Below are 12,665 nucleotides of genomic sequence, written 5' to 3'. Positions count from 1 at the left end.
CAGAACGAATGTCTGCAGAACCCACATCATGCCACCAGCCCACGGATGTCCCAGGAGACCCCAGCACGTGTGGGTGTAGTGGGGACTGATTACTTCTGGGCCCCATGTGAGAATAGGGGATAGTCTCTCTTGGAGGTGAAGGGGCAAGTTCCCTCCTGAGGCCTGAGTCCAACAGATTGTGTGTGTGCGGTGCACATGCATGTGTGTGCATTATTCTCCAGTGTCACAAGATATCAAGCTCTGATCTCCACCTTCCCCAATGTAAGACTTCAAGGTTGGACTTTTGATTCTCGCACTAATGCCAGTGAATAACCTCATGTCTGCTTAGCAAAAAAGAAAAGAGCCCTCTCCAGCCGCAATCTCTATTGGAAGGCAGCTTTCTAACCAGTTGTTCAGTCACATGTCGTAAGGACTCGTTGCTCTTCTCACTTAGCAACAACTTAATATTATTGTTGGATGGTTCCTTATTTTTGCTGTGTCGGCATGATCCATCCCAGATTGATGGGCCTTGGTCACACAGCCGAGTTGTATTTTTCCCTTCAGAAGTTACTGTAACTTCTCCAGGTTTTTTTGGTGTGTCCATTGGCAATAGATAGACACAAACACAGGCCCTTGTGCACCTGTGCAGATCCATGCACACACAACGTGTAGATGTCTGCATATTTGCAAACACACATGCATGTACACGCACTGTCGGTGCACATACATATGAAGGTGGATGGTTCCATACGCCAGCTGAGCCTTGTCTAGGTTCAGATTCTGCTTTCAGATATATGCCTACCTCACTGGGAGAAATCTCACTGGTCAAACCCTGTTTGCACTACCACCACAGAAGCATGGTGGAGACCTGTCCACACAGAGATGAAGGTGAAGAGACCAGTGATGCTCACACCCTGCTGCTTGTTCCCTCCTGTTAAGCTGTGAAAGTGCAGCATGCTTTACTGCCTGAGCTGAGAGCGCAGTTAGCCCCTTATGGCTTTGGTGTCCCAAATGAAAAATGTAACCACTAGGGGGAAAATAATCTATCAGCAAATCACCCACCCAGCCCAGGAGAACTTTCAAAGCACAGTGAAGTTCAGCGTGAGCCAGAATTTAACCCATGAGCTTAAGTCAAGAGGGTTTCCCAATAATGATCCCACATGCCTGGCTCCAGAACAATCTCAGATGATACATGAGGCTTATCTTCAATCTCCAATGCAGGAGCAGGGCCAGAACCAAAAATCCAGCTCCAGGAACTCCCAAACTTTAGAGGGCTCAAAATTTGGATCCAAGTCTTGTGGCTTGTGCATCTCTATGGCGTGACGCTTGGGACCAAAATCAGTCCTAAGTAACTGAACCAGGTCCACATACTGTCCAGAGTGCAGTCAAGTACTGCCTAGGGCCCTGTGTTAGCCTAAAGATAGAGCTCGTAAAGTGTGTTTGTGCACGTGTGCGAGAACTCAAGGGGCCTGATCCTGAAGTCAGTGGGTGTTGAAGGCTCTCACCACCTCTTAGGATCAGGCCCTTAATCTAGAGCTCTGCACGGGGCCCTGTGCTGCGTTAGAGACAGAGATCTCTGTGTGTTTCTGCGTGTACGCGTGAAATCTAAGGACTCTGTTCTCTGCTCAATGCACTTGCCTTGTCCCTGCTAATATTCATAGGACTTAGGTGAGCACACCCACAAAGAGAATAGACCCCTAAAATAGCTCCCCTAATAGGAGCTCTGGGACAGTGCTGCACTCAAACTAGAAAGCAAGGAGAGCATCAGCGTGATAAATCTAAACCCAGAGCCTCGTGCTCCTAAATCTCCGGTTAGTGGCTAAAGCGTTTGAAAGCAAATATAGACACAAATTAAAATGATACCATTTTTGACAAAGTAGACAGTAGTTGAAATATAATGAGGCACTGTAGAAAAATGCCCGAGCACTTGCTGGGCGGATTAGCCAGCATTCCTTCTCCTCCATTGAGTGGTGTCACAAGCTAATAAATATTTCAGAATTGGCTGTATTCAATCCAGCCCTTGTCCCGGTTGACGTCTGTTCTCTCAGTTTTCAGAAGGAGACAGGTGCAGAAGGATGAAAAGGGATTTAATTACTAAACATCCCCAGCTCCCACTATCCAAACACATGCTGTACTGTACACACACACCTACTGTACATGCACGGCCCACGGTGTACACACACACACACACAGCCACACCTACTGCACCCACGTACTTTGCAGCACACACACACTGACTGCACGCACACATGCACTGGAAATGCATGCCTGCGTTTTGTACATGCATACTGGGCATTGAGAACACTCGTCCACTCGCAATGAACGTGCGTTCATTTGCACTTGCATTGTACACTAACAACCCAACTACACACTTATGACATAGGCAAGCATGGTTCTTTTGTCCCCTCCTGGTGGACAGTCCACATAAAATAATAAAACTCGATTACAGCTGCTAGATAGTAGAATTCCTCCTTCAGCTCAAGTGATAAAAGCTTATGGTTATAGCAGTGAAGGTCCTGGGTGCAATCCCTGCTAATGACCCAAATAGAGGATAGTTATACAAAAAGTTGTGCACATGCTGTACACTGACACTCATGGCTATTGCAGATACACACTCACACACAGGCTGTGTACATACACTGTGTGCACACACATACATGTGCTCATCTTCTTTACTGCAAACATTCATGCATATTCAGTGTATGCACACCTACTGCACATGCTGTACACGTACATCACACCTGTAGCACATACATACACTTACAGTGACTGTATACACACAGTGTGCACTGACAAAGACGCTCACCCTACTGTAAAAGCATTCATTCATGTAGGGGTAGATTTTCAAGTGCTGGGCACCAACAATTGGGGCCAGGATTTTAAGAGAGCTCAGCTCCCATTTAGGCTTCTAAATAGGGGCCACATTTTCAAATGAGCTACAGGAAGGGGTGCTGCTGGTTCAGTGGGAGGGGAGCATCTCCCATCTGGGTCATTGCCAACCCAGTGCCCCAGAATGGTGCTAGTGGGGAGCGAATGCTGGAGATGCCATTTTTTTCTTTCAAAGCCTTGACCACTTATTGGGACTAAAGATCCTATTGCATTTTTCACCACAGTGATTGTGTTAGCCCTGGAGTCCTGGGCAAATTTCAATATGAGCAGTTGCATTCCATCTCCCTAAATGCCCTATGTAGTTTCATCTGTACACAGAATCCTCCTTCATTTCCTGCTTAAAGTGTTGTGTAATGTTCCTATCTGCTGTTAAACAGCCACTGTTTTCCACCATTGAGGTAGCTGCACTTCAGGGGTAGCAGTATGGCCTAGTGGCCTCAGGAGATCTGGGTTCTATTCCTAGCTCTGCCACTGGGGGACCTTGGGCAAGTCACCGCACCACTCTGTGCCTCAGTTTCCCCAACTGTAAAGTGGGGATATTGAAACTGACCTTCTTTGTAAAGTACTTAGAAATCTACTGATGAAAAATTTATGAGAGCTAGGTATTATGGTATAGAGATTATTAGTGTGCTGTGGGGTGGAAGGTCCTAGCGGATATAACAATATTGTTGTTATCAGGTGCTTCAGGCAGGGAAGAAACAAAGAGACTGTGTTCTCTAGCCTAATGGAGAGAAGAGAAGGGAAGGTTAGGGGCCTAATCCTTCTCCCACTGGAAATTTACATTGACTCCAGCATGAGTGGGATCAGTCCAGAGAGTTCAAAGTACACGTGATGATACTGCCTAGAAAAGCACGAGTGACAGATGAAGAAACCAGACAGTTGTGTGTCTGGGCTAGAAAGGGTTTCAGGATAATGTATTGCTTAGGTCCAGTAGAGAATACTGCTGGTAATTAGTGCATCAGAAAATTGGGGGGAATTGTGTATCTTTGTAAGCTGGGCTATTAAAGTAAGCCATGAATGCTTAAAGAGGGAAGTTGGTTTTGTTGTTTTGTTTGTTAACCTTAGAGAGTGGGAAGTAGCACTAGTGGTCTTTGGGACATGTGCTCTGTGTAATAGCACGTATAGTCACAGTGATACCAGGTCCCTATTGCACTCATATACACTGCAAATACAGGCTCATGTACTGTACATCCACCACTCCCTTTCACAGATGTGCACACTGTCTCTGGGTCATTCCTACTACATATTCACTCACAGCATGTAAGCATGTATCTCCTCACACTCATACCTTGTATTTGGAAGCTGCATGGACACTCAGTAAAAACACTCACACCTGATATGCGCACACTCAGATTGTATACATAGGCATGCATAGCGTACACACAAATACTTTACACAGACTCAGATACATGGTAAACACACTTGTAGCTTGCACAGTTGCACAGAGTTTGCACTAGCCCAAATCCTCTTGCACACACACAAACTTTACACAAAATCTTAGGTGTACTGTGTGTGCGCACACAAAACTTAAGCATCAAGTCTTATTGTTTATACATAAATACTTTATGTACACTCACACATGCTGAACAAAATGCTGTACATGCTCTTATGCTATCCACACACTCACGTGCAATACAGAGTACACACAGATATACTGTATAGAACTGCACTTGTCAAAACTCTAGACACACACTAGTATTGTACACCTCAGGCACATTTGCCTGTTCTCTACACAACATACCATACTCACAAACTCTATTCAGTACAGTATTCTATCCCTCCTGTAGAAATCTGGAGGATGGTCCAAAAGTCCACAGAATTAATCTCGTCTCTGTTCAGTCCTGTAGGGTTTTAGGATAATTTCCATAGAACCTTATCTCTGTTAAAGTCTATAGAACTTTTCCATAAGGGCAAGATGAGAGGGATTGAATACTTTTAAACAAAAAAGCTTAAGAGAGTTGATTTCACTGTAGCCATCCTGATTACCTGGCTTGGGAATCTACCAGGCCATGGGAGTGTTGGTTGGATTTCATATACAAAATGGAGTGCATTTTGTTTGTTTTCATAAACTGCTTTTTTAGGTCCTGATCCTTCAGACATGTGTACACAGACTTAACTTTTAGCACATGAATAATCCCTCTGAGCTCAGTGGGACTAGTCATGTGCTTAAAGTTAAGTGCATGGTGTTTGCAGGATGGGGGCCTTAAACTGTCCTTTTCCCTGCCCGGTGCTGAGCAACCTCAGCTCTTAATGACTCCATTGAAAGTAGAGGGGACCCACAAGTGGCACTTGGCACTTTGCAGGATTGGGTCTCCCTAGTGCTTTTGTTTGCATCGTGTCTCTCTGGGAAGCTGGCATGAAACTGGGCACCTTCCTTGGCCTGTCTGGCCCCTTTGGCTCTTCTTCTTTGAAGAAACAAATGTGTTTGGCTTTGCAAGGAATTTATTGTCCACATGCAGTGAATGGACAGTAACTGCAAAGCCAATCTCCTGCAATTCACAAGCCAGGTGAATGTATTGTACAGGTGGGTTTGTGCCAGAGGGGTCACTCACCTGCATTCAATGCACCTGGCTGTGGTGACGGGAGGGGAATTTATTCTCTCTGTTCGGTCAGTCCCCAGCTTCCACCACACAGTGGCTGGGAGGTACCACTACCCTCCTTTGGGGTGGATTCAAGGTTTGAGGGTTTCTTTAATATTTATACCCCTTTTCCTAAAATGGTCTTTATAATGAGTCAAGGCCTTGCCATTCACTGTATTTCCTAGACTTGCCCTATGGGATAGAACTTGCAAGCACACGAAATTACAATCCTCCTGTTGGGGTTTCCAGCATTCTTTTCTCATGTTGTCCTCAGTCGGGGTCCTAGTAACTAGCAAACATCCCTCTTCAGGACAGCACTTAAATACAGGACTGCCTGGGGGCAGGGGGGGGGGGAGAGGGGGCAAGTGGGGCAATTTGCCTCAGGCCCTGGGCCCCGCAGGGGCCCCCACGAGAATATAGTATTCTATAGTATTGCAACTTTCTTTTATGGAAGGGGCCCCTGAAATTGCTTTGCCCCAGGCCCCCTGAATCCTCTGGGCAGCCCTGCTTAAATATGTGCTTAAGTCTCATTGCAGTTGATGGGACTTCAGCATATGCTTAAAGTTAAGCATGAGCTGAAGTGATATCCTGGATGGGGATGGACTTAAGCACACGCATAACTGCTTTCCTGAGTCACAGGATAGGAGTGGGTTTGAATGAAATCCAGTGATGCAATAAACTCAGGTGTGTAACTAGGACTAGGATTAGTGTGAAAAGAGCACATCTCTTCCATTCCATTTAGGTTTTAAAAAAAAACAAACTTCATTAAAAGAATTGCATGTTTGTTTTTAGTTGGGTTTGTTTTTGTTTGTATGGTTTGTTGGTTGGTTTGTGGTGTTGTGGGTTTTTTTGTTTTTTGTTTTTGTTTTTGTTTTTTGGTGGCCCCAAAATTGATCCTTCTGTGAAATGTTCACACAGTGGTGGTGTTGTTTGGTTTTTTTTTTGCCACAGAACAGGTGGAATTTAGAAATGTCTCCTGTTCTGATGTGAAAATGGGTCAGTGTTTACTGGGATGAAATTCTGAAATTCCAAATGGTGAACACTTTGAAGATTTTGCAGAAATACTAATTTTTTAAAAAGAAAACACCCTGAGGTTTGGCTCTCCATGGGCAGTTAAGTACTACACCAGTGAACACAATAGGGATGGATGCCTGGGAGGACAGATAAGATTCCCCCCTTAACTCCAATGAGAGTCATGGCGCATTTAAATTCCAACACATTGCTTAGAAAAATGTATCCTTTCATATTCTAATAAAACAGCTGGGTAAATTCCCTTACTTGCAGCTAAAAAAAAAAAAAACTTGAAATGAATTTTTAATACAGATTTGAGTGGGATTGCAGTAGGCGCCTCTGATCTGATAATTGTGCTGGATCGTCCGCAGTCGTCGCTTTTCCTGTTTGAAATGTTGTGTGTGAGTTTAGGGCTGGTGAGAGGTGCCAGATCGACAGCCCTGGAGGCCTTCTCGTAGCCAAAGAACGAAGTGGCAGGCATAGTGAGCTTCCCCTGCGCTGCTCTGCTCATCCCTTTATTCCTAATCTGTGCCTGTTGTATGGGAACTGGACTAAGGCCATCCCGGCTTATTTCAGACAGGCCGCCACGCCGCCGCCGAGATGGGCTGGATTCAAAGTGACTGCAAAGGGGGAGCTGTGACGTATCGAGCAATGTAGCATAGGAATAGGTTTTCTCTCCATTTCACCGTTGCCTTTCTGAGGCATCTCCCTGTCTGCGGGGGCAGCTGCTGTTTTTCACGTCAGATCTTCCAGTGTGAGTGAGTCACCAGGCCCTCTTCTCCCTTTTATAGAGACTTTATATTTGTTCTTTCTTTCACTCTCGCTTTCTTAAAAGGTCACCACACTGATAAGTACATCTTTGGCTTTAAGGCTTAGTCTACACTAGAAAAGGTTTGCTGGTCTAGCTATGCGGGTAAAGATTATTATTAACTTTTACATTAATTAGTTGAGCACCTAGGAACCCCAGTCATGGACCAGGACCCCTCTGTGCTAGGCGCTGTGTAAATATAGAACAAAAAGAGAGTCCGTGCCCCAAGGACCTGGCAAACCCTTGTGGTGTAAATATAGCTTATACCGGCAAAAGAATGCTTTTCCCAGCATACCTGATATCGGTTCCCCAAGTGAAACAAGCTATACCATCAAAAGTGATTTTGTGTTGGTATATTTGGGTCTATACTGGGGGTTTTGCTGGTATAGAAATGTTCAAAACTCACCCCTCTAACCAGCATTACAATACAGGCAGAAGTTTCTAGTTTAGACCTGGCCTGAGTGCACCAGAAAAAGGCTCCGTGTCCTATTACCAAGCCCCCTGAGCCAGTCTGCCTTGGGAGCCCTCTCAGCTTTGCTCCTGTGGCTCCACAAGATGGAGCCAACAGGAACGGTGCAGATGCCAGGGGTTGGGAACGTGGCAGTAAAGGCAGAAGGCAAATCTGAGCAGGAAATGCTGGTAAAGCCACGTTGTCTTCCCTGTGATTTTCCGAGCACTTGGTTTTCTTCTCATTCTGCCAAAGCTTTCAACAAGACAGTTGTGCTAAGAGATGAAAGGGCAAAGATTCTCTGCCTCTCTCCCTTTTTTTTTTTTTTTTTGGCATTCTGGAGAGCCATTGGCTGCTGCCTGAGATATCCTGAGAGATGCGGCAATTAATTTTCTTTTAATCAAGGTCGGATGAAGTAAATTGGTGCGGCTCTGCAGCCCCTCATTTTCTGTTTTTGCAGTGATGCAAAACAAATATGATCAAATTATGCTCCTTCTCACCTTATTGAATTAGGAAGCGTGACTGATCCGGGAGAGCTGAGATGTTATATACTGTACCAATCCTCACCATCCCCCTCTTCCCTGACAAAGCCACCGGGAATCTTTTTTGCAGGTTTTTATTTCAATCTGGGAGGAAAGTGTGTATGTGGGAGAAGAGACAGATCCCTATGTATTTTTCTTATGCAAAGAGGTTAAGAAATATACTTCCCACTACAGTGATGTGGGAGTGACTCCAGTAACTGGCTGCATTCTGTGCTCAGAGTTAAAACTAAACATCAGGTGAGAATCTGACAGTAGGTCCAGGATAAAGAAGTTACAGGGCAGCTTTGCAAAACAAAACAAAACAAAAAAAATTAGAAGGCTTCATGGTCTGAGCCTACAGCAGGATCGATCTATTGATCTATCTACCTGTCTGTCTGTCATGTATTTAGATATGTAATTTATGTCTTTGAGAAATGGGACTGGGAGTCAGAATTCCTGGGTTCTAGTCCCAACTCTGCCACTGACTCCCTGTGAAGTCTGGGGCACATTGCTTCGCTGCTCTGTGCCTCAGTTCCCCATCCCGTACAATCTGGATGATGATGATGCTTTCCTTGAGATCTGCAAATGAAAAGCATCGCATACAAGCAAAACATTATTTGCACTTTGTTAGTGCTGAAAGACTATTTTGTGTTAATTTCAGTGCAGTGTGACAGAGCTCACGTGCGCGCACACGCACTCTGTGCTGTCGTGTGGAGACTTTGCTTATTGTGAGCTTGTTCTCTTAATCTAAAATTAATGTTATTCTGACTGACAGTGTCTGTTTGCTCTTTGTATGTGGAAGAACATTGCAGATGATAATCTTAATAATATTACCTTTTATATGCCACTTTTCATCAATAGATCTCAAAGCGCTTGACAAAGGAAGTGTCATGCTGTGATCGATACCGCAATGGCCATATTGCTGTGCAGCATATAGGGATTTGTAACACACACTTGAGGGCACACAGGCCCTTGCAGGGTCAGGCTGTTAGGACACCCATTGATTTTAGTGGGCCTGCTCATCTCAGTCAAGGCTGCAAGATTGAGCCCTTAGGGTTAAAACACCAGCTGTTGCTCCCCTCCAGGGTGCAAAGCTGGGAGATGCTGCAGGGGAATTGAAAGCTGAGTGGGCTGGTCTGAACATCATCTCCCTCCCTAGGAGAAGCTGCAGTGAGTGTACCTTGAGAGACTGATTTGGAGCTGTTTGTCCTGGGAGAAAAATGCTAGGGGGCCTGGGCCAAGCATGTTGCTGATTGCAGAAGGGACAATCCCAGGCAGCGGTGCCACTCTGCATGAATCCACTATGCATTGGCTGGAGGGTGATGACCAGGAATGGGGAGCAAGCCTGAAGCAGTGTTAAATAACAGATAGCTGTGGACCAGTGCCCAGGGCACAGCATGGGGCTCTGAGACCTGAGGAGTTCCGACCCTGGCTCTGCTGATGTTTTTCACATTGAGTACTCCGTAGCACACACAGCAGCTTTACACAAGAGCTTAGGGTCTGTAGTGAAGAAGTTCAAACAGGGGAATTGATTCAGAGAAGTCCTATGGCCAGTGTTATGTAGGAGGCCAGACTAGATGATCATAGTGGTCCCTTTTGGCCTTAGAATATGATGAATCTATGAAGACTACAATACCCAATGAAAACGCAGCAGGAGTCTGGGGAAAGATGATGCAGTAAGTAGGACACTAGCCTGGTACTTAGGAGACCCTGGTTCAATTCCATGCTCTGCCACAAATTTTCTATGACAAGTCACTTAGCCTCTCTGTGCCTCAGTTTCCCCTCCGTCCAATACAGATAGTAGCCCTGCCCTACTGGACAGGGAGTGTTGTGAGGCTAAATACCTTACAGATTGTGGAATACCTTGGGTGTGTCTACACTGCACTGAATATCCAGGACTGTGCCCTGGCTTGTGGACTCTGTGTTTCCGGGCCCACTCTTGAGTGTCCACACTGCACTGTAAACCTGGGTTTATAATTGCGGGACTCGGGTCTCACAGCTGTACTATTGTGTTCACATTACACTATGCAGACCTTCTGACATGGGTCCTCAGCTTGAGCTGCATCCACACTGTAAAATAACAGGGTTTGGACCCAAGTCACAGTAGGACAGTCGGGCTCTCACCCACCCCACCCCCTTAGCAGGGTCCTAGAGCCTAGGTCCAGGGTGCTTCCTGACCTGAGTCAGACTGATTTGTGTGTGGATAGAAAAGGAGCTTGGGATCAAACCTGAGTGAGAGCCTGGGCTTAGTGTGCAGGTTAGACATCCCCTTTGAGGCCTGCTGATGAAAAATGCTATCTAAGAAATAGGTATTATTATTATTTAGAGAAGCAAGATGGCATGACCAGTTAATCCTGAATCTGGACAGGATGCTACCAGGAACATCCAACTGTAGCAAGAACACAAGGACTTTAAGGACCACAAGTGGTCAGGGCCTGGGTTTTACAGCTCATCCAACAGACAACACCTCCCAGTGCCCCAAGCAGCAGGAAAAGACATTGGTTCAAATGTGTCTCAGAGGGAAGAGCGCCACTTGCTGAATTGCCAGGTCCCGTTCCTGCAGCATCTCAGCCAGAGAGTCACACATTGACCAATCCCACCCCTACTTAGCACAGGAGAGGTGATCGCTGCACAGCCTAGTAAGGCTGCGGACATCTACAGAGAAACTTGGGCTTCTTGACACCTCATTTCACAGACTGAAGCAAATAGCTAATATAGTTTCTCAGCCTCTCTGTGTAATATCGACAAATAAGGAGGCTCTTCAGCTTTTTTTAAAAATTACACTGGGGGGGAATGTATTTAGCCCTTAGATCTTAAATTATAGACTTAATGTGATCCATTGCCCTGACTCTTTGCCCTATTAGGTAAATCTTATTTGGATTGTACAGCTCATTTTATTTAATTAGAGTGTGTAACTAGCCCTTGCCCGGGAGGTGGGCATAAAAGGAAGGGAAGATTCCAGCACTTTTGTCTCATTTATTGTGTTCTTCACTTAAGCATGAATCTATCTATCTATCTATCTATCTATCTATCTATCTATCTATCTATCTTTGTACTGTCGTACATCACCAGAATCTGAGTACCTTCCACATAAAATAGATTGGCAATAGCAAGATTATAATGGACATTATAGAGTCTCTGACTTGTCTCTCATTTTGGGTTATAGAAAGCTTGGCTTGGGGCAGGGATTTGTTTGTCTAGCTGTTGTGAATGTCTTTCTGATTATGGTGGAAGAGTTTTATCTCTACCTCCACAAAGAAAAACATGTTAAGAGAATGGGGCGAAGGAAGGAAAGCAAAGCTTTGAAAGCACTTATCATCCTAGAAAACTTAAAGAGAGGCAGAAGACCCAGAGAAGGTCAGAGGAAAAGAGACACCAAGAGAGACATTAAGAACATGCTTTTATTGTCCCATTCTTTCTTTTTCTGTCCCTTTTCCTCTTTGCCCCCCCCCTCGCCTTTCTTTCCAACATTTCCCTTTGAGATCATGTCGTTCTATGCATCAGCCAGTCCTAATCAAACCCTCCCCAGCAAGATCATGGAAATGTTTGAGGGTTACTCTGTCTCTCCATCAATCTCATTCCCTCGCAGGGAGTGGGTGTAAAAGTGTCTTTAAAGCAAACAGTATAGATAAGGTTACAGACTAGGCTAGTGTCCTGAGAGTAATTAGTGATTGTGGCTGAGGGGGGAGGGGAGACACTGGCCATTTCATGGTCTGAGTCAGTATCCTCCTGGAAATGAGTAAACAGAAGCAGTAAATACCCACCTCTCCTCTACAGGAGTATCCTGTGCTAATAGAGATTGGGGAGATCCATGAAGAGAAGCTCAGGGCTGACTGAATGAAGAGGATGAATTATCCTTTTGGCCTCCATTCCTCCTGACCTCCCACGTCCTTCAGGCCCCATAACATTCCGCATCCCTTATGCCTTCTCTCTCTCATCCACATCCCATAAGGTATCACACAGTAGCCCATGTTCATCAGTGACCCAGATTCTTAATGATCTTTATCATCCAATATCCCTCCTGCTCTACGGTGTCAGTGACCGATACCTCTCTGCTCCTGGTAACCCTCAATGCCCTCTATCTTTGATTGTCCCGTATCTCTCTCCTCTTCCCTCCATTCTCTCATTCTCGCAGCCCCTCCCCGTACTAGACACATCCAGCTCCTGCAAGAGGGGAAAGAAAAACAACAACCCACAAACCCACCAGCTCAGCAGATTTTACTTGGTGGGCTTTTGGCATTGGCTCCTGCCCATATTTCTGTGAGTCATTGTGCCATTCGTGATCGGAGCTCCAAATGAAACTTACCAGGAATTTTTATTACTCCAGGAACAGTAGAGTAATAGTCTAACCTACCAATCATGCAGGCTGGCAGGACGGCTCCCATGGGAGTGCAGGGCAGAGCAGTTTTAATTGTCCTTTTTTTTTTTCT

Source organism: Trachemys scripta, chromosome 19, assembly GCF_013100865.1.
Source record: "Trachemys scripta elegans isolate TJP31775 chromosome 19, CAS_Tse_1.0, whole genome shotgun sequence".
NCBI lineage: Eukaryota > Metazoa > Chordata > Testudines > Emydidae > Trachemys > Trachemys scripta.
Note: the sequence above shows the minus strand (reverse complement) of the source record.